We start from the raw sequence: 10,307 nt of genomic DNA, 5'->3' as shown, positions 1-10,307 counted from the left end.
TTGCGGCTGGCGAACGCATTCGTGACCAGTCGAATCTTGCATTCGACTCCCTACCTCCACCTGCGGAAACAGGAAGAGGATTCCCTCGAGGTCATCCTCCGCAAAATCATGAAACGAGCGCTGGACCTCCCAGTTTCTACCTCTACCAGCCGCCTTATGGCACTGGGGATGGTGAGCACTTTTAGGGAGCTTCGGGAGGCCCACCTCAACAACCAATACACTCGTCTCACAAAGACAGGGTGGGGTCGCCGCCTTTTAGCCGGACTACACATCCAGCACACTCAATTCACAGAGGAGAGATGCCGCCTTCCCGTACACTGGAGACGCGCCCTCCACGTGCGGCCTCTCCCCACCAATATGTCCAAAGAGGATCATAATGGCAGGCGCCTGGCGCGGGCGGAAGCCTTGGACCGCCATTTTCGGAGCAAACCAGGAGTCTTCTACGTGGACGCGTCCGGCCCGGACTCCAGGGGATGGTACACGGCCACGGTCGTCCACGAGGGTAAAACAGTAGACGCACATACTTTCAAGGCCCAGTCAGCAATTCACGCAGAAGAGGTTGCCATCGCTTTGGCATCCTCTGACACCTCCTCCAAATACATAATCACCGACTCACGAGGGGCTTGTCGAAACGTCACGCAAGGGTGGGTTACTCCCCTAGCTTATCGCATTTACCAAAATTGTAGCCGAGACTCGGATCCCGCGCACCAATCTATCGTTTGGGCTCCAGGTCACCAACGCGTCCACGGAAATGAGGCAGCCGACGCCGCCGCCCACGCGCTCTCTCTCCGGGCATTTCCCACGGGACCCGACGCCGACCAGGACTTCCATTTAAATCCGATTTACACTTTTAAGGAAATATGCGATTATTACAAATCCACGCACCAAACTCTTCCCACCCCATGCAAAGGGCTGGGGAAGGTCAACGAGCGGGTACTCCTGCGCCTGCTCACCAACACGATGTTGTGCCCGGCAATTCTACAGCATTTCGATCCAAAATTCGACGGGCGGTGCTCACACTGTGGGGCGGTGTCTGACACCTACCACATGGTGTGGGCCTGCCAGCAGAACCCATCGCTACCCCCTATCCCGAACCCCACCCGAGAGGACTGGGAGGCGTCCCTGTCCGGTTGCTGCACCCTCGAGGCCTAAAGGGCCATAACGCAGCGCGCCCGGGCTGCGGCAAACGCCAATGGTGTGCCTGACTAGGCATCGCACCTAGTGGTTGTAAGGGCGTGACCCTTCAGGTCATGACCCCCAACACCTCTCTCTATGATTAAATAAATGTTTTAACCACCACCACACCTCCTGGGCGTGCACGACTAAGGCCTGCTGGGCCTGTAAGTCATGGCAGTCGAGCCGGATTTCCTCCCAGTCCTCCCGGAATGGGCGCCGTAGTGGAGGCCTCCGGAATAATTTCGACTTCCTGGTGGTTGCGCTGAAAAGATTTATTTGGAAGGGACAGGAAGTATGTTTGAACCAGCCCGCAAGGGACCGATCCTTACAAACACTAGGTGGTGGTGGTGGTGGTGGTGAAAAACGTTTATTCAAAGAGAGCTTGAGGGTAAAAAAACTCTGCTGCATGGTCGGTATCCTTAGTCCGGGACACCGCACGACGAGGCCCCGCCTCGCGCCCGCTTGACCAGAGTCGTTTGGGACTCCGGCGTGGAGCAGTTGAGGAGGGCAGTCTCCCATGCCTCTCGGGTGGGGGTGGGGGAAAGGGGAAGGTGAGGATTCTGAGTACATGCCCACACCAGGTGAAAGATATCGCAGATCTCTCCACAGTGCGGGCAGCGCCCATCTGTGTTCGGATCGAAGTGTTTTGCTATGGCAGGACAGAGAAGGGTTCCTGTCTGCAGGCGCCGCAGAGTTCGCTCCTCCGCCTTACTCAGCTCCTTGGCAGGAGCCGGGTAGAGACGGTGGCTGTCGCAATAATGAATTAGGTTTTCGCGGAACCCCAGAAGCGGTTAATGAGCTTCTGAGCCAGGAGAGCTAGGATGAGGAGCCCAGTGTGTGAGCGCTCGGGCGGCCGCATCAGCGGCCTCATTGCCTCGTAGACCCTGGTGGCCAGGAGCCCAGATCACTTTTGTGCGAGTTGGATCGGCGAGAGCGCGTCTTAGAATTTGCGAGGCAAGAGGTGATATTTCGCCTGCAAGATAATGTTCACAGGCCCGGCGAGAGTCTGTGATAACAGTTTTCGATTTTGGATCGGCGACAGCGAGAGCTATTGCGACTTCCTCCGCTCGTGTTGAATTTTGGGCCTGAAAAGATAGCCCATCGACATTCATTCCCCGGTGGACTACGGCAGCCGTGAAGAATCCTGCGGGCGACGGCCCTGTGATGTCCAGGTAGTAGACGTCCTCTTTATATCCATATTGCGTCTCAAGTGTGCGAACCCGCGCTTGTCGTCTGCCTTCATGTGAATCCATGTCCATGTTACGCGGGAGCGGAGCGACTCAGAGCATGTGGCGCCACAGCACCCGGATGTTCTCCGTCCCCTCTGGTATGCATGTGTGTTGGATGTGTAAGCGGTTTAGCAGGCGGCGCCCAGGAACCGTCTGCGATAGCCGCGTATATTGGTTCACGAGGTGGGCCTCCCGCAACTCCTGATAGGAGTTTACCACTCCCAACGCCTTCAGTTTGGCGTTGGAGGTAGCCACCGGGAGGTCCAGTGCTCGCTTTGTTGCCTTCCTGATGATGGCGTCAGTCAATGCGCTCGTCTTGTTGTAGGTCTCTAGTTTTGGACCTCAGTGGGGATGGTGAAAACATTTCTTTGGAAGGAACAGCAGGTATGTTTGCATCAGCCCTTAAGGGACCGATCCTTACAAGCACTAGGTAAAGGTCCCTAGTTTGGGACCCCTGTGGCGGTGGTCGCCGCCCGGGCGCGCCTGACTGAGGCTTGTTGGGCCTGTAAGTCGTGGCAGCCGAGCAGGGTCGCCTCCCCGTCCTCCCGGATTGGGTTGGGGATGGGGGGAATAACCGGAATGGAGCAGCAGGCCCACACCATGTGATAGGTGTCAGAAGACACCGCACTACAGTGCGGGCAGCTGCCGTTAAAGGACGGGTCAAAATGTTTTAGTGCTGCCGGGCACAGCCATGTATTGGGTGACACGGGCGGCTGCGTCTGCTGCCTCGTTTCCTACCAACCCCTGATGAGCAGGGGCCCATATAAGGTAACGGTGTCGGGGGTCCGCATCCCGTGTGCAATTTTGGTACATTCGATAGGCTAGGAAGGGAGGCCGGGGGTGGGGGGCCGGGTTGGAGGGGCAGGTTCATAACATATGATAGGTGTCCGAAGACCCCGCACTACAGTGCGGGCAGCTGTTGTTAAAGAAGGGGTCAAAATGTTTTAGTGCTGCCGGGCACAGCAATGTATTGGTGAGAAGGCGGAGAAGGAGGCGCTCATCGTCTTCTTGAGGCCTTTACATGGGCGAGGGTAAAGGCGATGACTATCTTGATAGCAGGTTGTAATATGTTTGAAGGTATAGACCGGATTAATATCAGGTTCCTGATCGCGTGGGGAGGAGAAAACAGCCCGTCTTGGTTTACGCTGTAAACGGCTCCCATTTTTCAGCGTAATTCAGACCGCGTTATCTAGCTTGCTATAATTCGTCTTTCCTTATGGGGGTCTTGCTCCCAAATTTGAACTCATGAGATTGTCATCGTTCCTCCGCATGCATTCTGCTAACATTAAAGCGCAATTATCACCGCAGAAACCGGAGTCGCGCTTTCTTTCAACTGCCGCCCGAACACTCTGGCGCTTATCTTGGACCCAAACACAACGCGAAGCTCTCTGTTGTGCAGCACGAAAGGCGCGAAGCGAAGGATGCTTTTTACAAAGCACGAATGAGAGCGCTGTTATCGCGGTGCATTGGGGCGCACGGAGTGCGCTTTCACGTGGTATTTTTAAAGCTCCGCGGATTTTTTTTTCCCCAAATAAAAACAGCCACTTTAAGTCTGTTTCGTTGGAATTGCCTGGGTTGGGTAACATTAGTGCAGCTGCACAACTTTCCTACTGACGCCTGATCGTTTCAACCTATATTTAAAAAATTAATTTATTTATCTCCACTAATTATTCAAGTAGGACGGGCAGAAAAATGGTACTGTAACTTTAGATAAACACAAAGAATATACACGCGATTTCAGTTTGGAAGAACACTTAGATTTTTTTCAAGAACTTGGTGAAAGTTAGCCTGGACACCCTGTATATGGTTGTTTGAAATGACGGTGCTTGATGGCATCGCCCTATTTAGATCACTGATATTTCCTCTACCACATGTGAGTACGCACACGCACTAACGCACCTGCTGGCTTTTCTCTTAATGTGGCTAGTCAGGCTTTCGTCTTAAAACGCGAGAAGCATACACTCAATAACCACCTGTAAGGGCGGACAAGATTGGTTTGGTTTATTGGGGTTTAACGTCCCAAAGCGACTAAGGCTATGAGAGACGCCGTAGTGGAGGGCTCCGGAAATTTCGACCACCTGGGATTATTTAACGTGCTCTGACATCGCACAGTACACGGGCCTCTAGAATTTCTCCTCCAAAGAAATTCTAGCCGCCGCGGCCGGGATCTAATCCGCGTCTTTCGGGTCAGCAGCCGAGCACCATAACCGCTGAGCCACCGCGGCGGCTTCAGATCGTCTCAGCAATGCAGTGAGCTTGTGCTCAAACTAAGCCTCAATCGAATGAGAAAGACCTTGACTGTTCTGGAAGCATAACAAGCTGCGACATTTTCTAGAGGTCTCTTTCGTCGACGCATGAGCATGTGTTACGGTAGAAGGTAAAAAAAATCTCTCCTGAGGCGTACTTGAGATAATTTTTTGTTTTATTTCTTTTACTTCGCTGCGCAGGAAATTTTCGCTAGTTTTATGCAACCGTGCTGTTCTTATCGTAGCACTGCTTGTATTGCCTGTATCTAAGTTCACTTGGCGGTAAGATGGTGCCACTGCTGCAGTAGTCACTAGGGAGGGCGTGGCGACACCCTTATTCTTTCAATTTTTTTCGGGTGGTTTGGAGGGAGGCGGGAGTTCAGAGTACGCCCCTGGGTTCCCACATGGCCGCACTGCACTCCAGTGTTTATGTTCCCAAGGTTATTAACACTGGCAGCCCGACCAGTTGCGATGGTCTGCACGGCCGGGTCGACTGAACGCAGCAGGGTCTCCCAGTTCTTCCAAGACCCAGGACTTGAGATTGTCTAGGCCTCGAACGGAAGGGTCCTCCGGACAGAGGGTAAGGATTTTAACTTAAAATTTATCGGGATTTTGTGCGAATAAAGGCAATTGCAATGACAGCTTCCTCTATAGCCGCTGGGGAGGTACCTCGGTGGAGATAAAGTGTGAGGAGGGTGGATGAAGAGGAGTCCACCACAGCTGCTGTCGCTTCATCACCCGTGCAGGCAGCGTCCGCCCATAAGGCGACTGGCTTGAATCCGTACGCTAGGTGGAGCGCTTTTGGACGGGCTCTGCGGCGTTGCTCACGATGAGGCGGGTGCATATTCTTCAATAGCTGCTTGATGAGGAGCTCCCAGTGAAGAGGCAGAGAAGAGGCCTCTGATGGCGAGGAGGGTTGGGTCGTTGGCCGGTATTCTGATTCCGAGGGAGTCCAGGATATACCGACATGTGGAGGTTTGTAGGAGCCTGATGTATTGGACCTGTCGGTGGGCATCCGCGATTTCCTCGATAGTTTCGTGGGGGCCCAGGCCCCAGGCCTAGTACTCTGTCTGTGGATGTGTTGAGGGAAAGATGAGGTGCTACCTTGAATGCCTCGCGCATGAAGGCATCCAGAGCATTTATGTCCTCTTCGGATAGTTGTAGGTATGGGGTAGCGTAGAGCACATGGCTGAGGACGAAGGCATAAATGAGGCGACAGAGGTCGCGCTCCTTCATGCCTTTATGATGCCCCCAAAAGGTGCGGAACAGGTGCGACATTGTTGCTGCGACGTGCCTGTGTATCAATTCTGAAGTGTTAAATGCCCCGTTCCGGGGAAAAACAGCTGTAGATGCTGGACGTGGCATGCCGATAAAATCTTGATTGGCCGAGAGAGTGTTAACGTCACAAAAGCACGCAAAGAAGCCCATATGTTCAAAGCATAGCAGCTTATGGTGCGAAGGCAGCGCCGAATTCGAACGGAGAGAACTAAACGATGACATCATAACAGAAAACAAAACCTTCCGTTTCTTCATAAATACGCATGTTTTGGCAGTAAAAATAATATTCGGCAACCTGGATGTTCCTTGCGACACACAAGAAAAGGAGTAAGAACTAATTTGCAAGTGCCGACTACGAGGACATTGTTTTGTGATCATTTGTGTCTTTTTCTGCTGCCTAGCTACGCCGTGTGTGTAATGCTGAATTGTAAACTTTTACATACTAAATGGGCTAGCTATTTGTCTAACGCCCGAGAGGTAAATTTTTAGTTATATTTATAGTGTCTTGCTAGGAAGCTGTTTTCGTGCACCGAAGTTGGCAAGCAATGCGTTGTGACAGAATTGTTTTGGTAGAGTTTTGATCTCAAATAGGGAACACAAAAAAATTATTGATAAATATTGGTATATTAGTCAAAAACCACAACGGCAACTTCTTCTGTTTATTGTAACGCAATATGAGAGGTGGCTTTACGAACCCAGACGCAAGTAGCTTAGGGACAGAAAAAGCTTCTTGCCTGGGGTTCTTAACGAGCATAAGAGTGCTGAATACAGTATTGTGTTTTCCCACTGGAATTACGGCTGCTTTTCAGAACATATATAAAAAAGACATCTTCTTTAATAGCACCCAAACCTATCCAGGTCAGAAAAAATATACAAATCTACAATCAAGTGCTCATACAATTAGAACAGATGGGGCGGTACGGGAAAATGAGCAAAATCTAATAGTGGCCTCGCAGTCACACGGATAACTGTAGCAACCATTTCCTTCCGCAGACCACCAAGGAAGATTTTAATAGAACAAATTACCTCATCAGCGACTGCTTTGTACCTAACACAAATAGGAACAGCACCTGAGAATCCGAGATTTTTTAAAGTGACATGATATTTGGCATACGACACTCTCTTATTTAATATATGGTAATATAGCAGCAGAAATGGGCAGTAGCCCATCAATAAACCATCCACAAAACTCAATGTCTACGAAATCCTTTTTGGCTGCAATTTTCAGTGCACAGTAACATGCGTGTAGCGTAAACGTTCGAGACAGCATTGTCTTCTGTGTACAAAAAACAGGGGGTATATTTCTCCATTATCAACGCTTTCCCTAATATTTAAACTAGTATCAAGCATTTGTATGCCTAGAATCATTGCCAAGGGCACACTCATCCTAGCTCTTCTTCACCACGAGCACAAATAATTCGCATGCAGTATTTGACACAGTAAAAACAACACAAAGAACAACCATTCAGTCGCACTGCAAGGGATAGAAAGTTAATAGAGGTAAGTAGAGAACATGTTCTTTCATACAAAGTACGAACATCCGAAAATCACTTTTGACATATTCCACACAGACGTGGTGAGACACCTTTCTGGTTGTTTTATGCACTCAGTGGCAAAGGAATACCACCTTACCGTTTCTATGTGATGCGCTCTTCGTATCGAACCGGACGTCTTTCCGAATACAGCTTAATGAAGACAGTGTAGCTGAAAGTGTGGGTGGTAAGGCGAAATGCAAGCGCGCACGTAGCCGACGAGAGCGTTTCGCAATTCAGCGTTTCGCAACCGCCGAATGTCGTCCGCGTAGTCTGCTGCTAGCACATTACATTTCGTTTCCAGGAGACTTGCCAGTAAATCAGCGAAGGGTATTCCGAAGTAATTTAGGCGAATCCTCCAAGTGAGAAAATGTTAGCAAGGAAGCCATTCCTGATTAGCTTCCACTCAAGCGAAACCATATGGCTGGGTTCGATGAGTATTTTATATCCTATTACAAATTTCCGCCACCTGACGGGATTCCCCTAAATTACGTTGGACTACCAGTTCCGCTTCGAGTTGTAGATCAATTTCGCCTCGCTCCGTGATCTGCTTGCTTTCCTAGTTAGCTCAGTTTGTGGAGCACTACGAAAAACAGGCTCTGGCCCAGGACTTATTTTTGATTACGTTAATTATTCAGTTAACGCTCCACAGCATTAATTTGCAGCCTTATGGCTGCGCTTCGACAGAGGCTAATGAGTAATCGCTCTTTTATCGCCACAAATGCTGCGAGGACCACCTGTGAATGCCGTTTTCCGTGGAAAATGTAAGCCGCTATTGTGCTTCCCATGAGCTATAAGAAGCTTCATTTATCAGTAAATAGAGTGTACGCTATCAATGCGATTGATGCCGAAGAGTGCGTGAGCACAACGTCAGCGGAAGCATTTGCTTCCGCAGACGTTGTGCCCCGCTCCACTCTCTGGATGTAACTCGGCAATCACTGCGGGGACCACTGGACCCACTCTTCAGTGTCCTCCTATCGCCACCTACCGGCTCCCACCCTCTCTTTCTCTTATCTCTCCCACTTCCCTCTTCCTTCCCCTCTAATCTAAAAATTCAGGGGGCACTTTGACTGTCGAAGGTGCGTAGAGGCGAAAGCGTTTTCCGCACCACTTTCACTGCCTCTGTGGCACTGGTGACGGCACCACTGGATGACGTCACACATAATTGTTGACGAAGTAATGACAAATTACTAATTAATGAATAAGTACTGATTAATCACTCAGCACTAATTGACGGCTAATTAATGGCGCTTAAGCTTCGTCTTTAGGAGTGGAACGCGACAGCGTGTTGCAGCGCTGCCAGGGAGTCCACGGAATGCCACCATCCGTTCGGCGCGATGCCTTGCCGTTTGAACGCAACGCTTTTTGAGGAAAGGAAATCGGCGCAGTAATTCTCTGTCATCTCGGTGGACACCCGAACCGCACCGTACAGGAAGGGAGGAAGTGGGAGTGAAAGAAGAAAGAGGGGCCGTAATGAAGAAACTGAAAATTGTATTTGAGGAAGGGAAATTACGCAGTAACTGTCTCACATATCTCGGTGGACACCCGTCAAAACGCGGACACATCTGTCGACACGGCTGCCGACACGGACGCAGACGCGGCTGGCGACACGGATTGCTAACGACAGCATGAGGAATTGAAGGCTTTCACCTTAATAAAAGTGGAGAGGGGACTCCAGCTCTCGTCGCCTGCGGACCGAGACTTTAGACGGACAGAGAGATAATTCTGATGTGGGGGTTGCAATGCTAATTCTCAATATGGTGTGAATTTCGTTACTTGGTTGTGAAACTTACGGTACCAGATCGGAGGCGCTAGTTTGGAAAGAGATTATTTAGGTAATTATGACATGTAGGTGCATTCGCACCTGTCTACGCCGACTGCAGCGCAAAGGCCTTTACATATTTTTTCAATCGGCATACTGTTACTGTTCCTGTAGTGTGATGCCTCTGGCTATTTTGGTAACTAACTGTCAACATTAGTTTCTTAAAGTTTGGTGTTTCTGACCTACTTTTATGAGTGGTTTTGTCATTTACTTACTTATGCTTTTTAATGTATATAAAACACCGCACCGACTTTTGTCTGGCAAGCGCTGCCTTACAAGCCTAACAAGGATTTGGCAGTCTTGAACTTGTGAACTGGTTTCCTTAGTGGCAAAGAAACCAACCACCGGCAGATGTTTCTTTACTTTACTGTGCAGTGTTTCAAAAATGAAATAGAAGTCAGAGTGCAGAAATCGAAGCTGCTCACGATACACTGGATAGGTGCACACAAGGTGCCAAGAAGCAGTCCGTCTTCGCTCCATAAGATCCGACTAGCTGCACAGTAAGCGCGAGATGCAGGGTTTACTTTTGGCGGAATCTGATGCACTTAGCGGGAAGTGCTATCTCTAAAGGACGAGAACTAGATGGCAAGCGAAGTTCGTAAATGAGCCGGCAGCTTTTGTTTACTGTTTTTTTTACTGCTCGGGAAGAAGGGAATGTACTTCAAGGAATGCATACTCCATATCTGGCTGGTGGTGGGAGAAACCAAGAAATCTAAAATAAAAATTACTACCATTCTCCCCTCAAGTACCACTTTCCCTTCGTCTTTTCTAAATTTAGATAGCCTCCTGATATCAACTGATGGGGAAACTCCCGCTTTATCTCTCTCGCGCAGTGCTGAAAAAACTATATACGCCTGCACGCGCACATCGCATGCAACAATAAAGGCGACACACATTCACTGCATGCAACGACTAGCAGACGCGTATTGTGTGGAGTTATATTTTTAATGCTCGTGCGCACAGACAAATTTCGCTGGTACATATTTCAGAGGCAACTTTTCTACCCGGGATCAAATCAAAATTG

This window comes from Amblyomma mixtum, chromosome 9 (assembly GCF_055824585.1).
Source record: "Amblyomma mixtum isolate Tamu chromosome 9, ASM5582458v1, whole genome shotgun sequence".
Lineage (NCBI taxonomy): Eukaryota > Metazoa > Arthropoda > Arachnida > Ixodida > Ixodidae > Amblyomma > Amblyomma mixtum.
The sequence above is the reverse complement of the archived record's forward strand: the minus strand, read 5'-3'. Positions refer to the sequence as shown.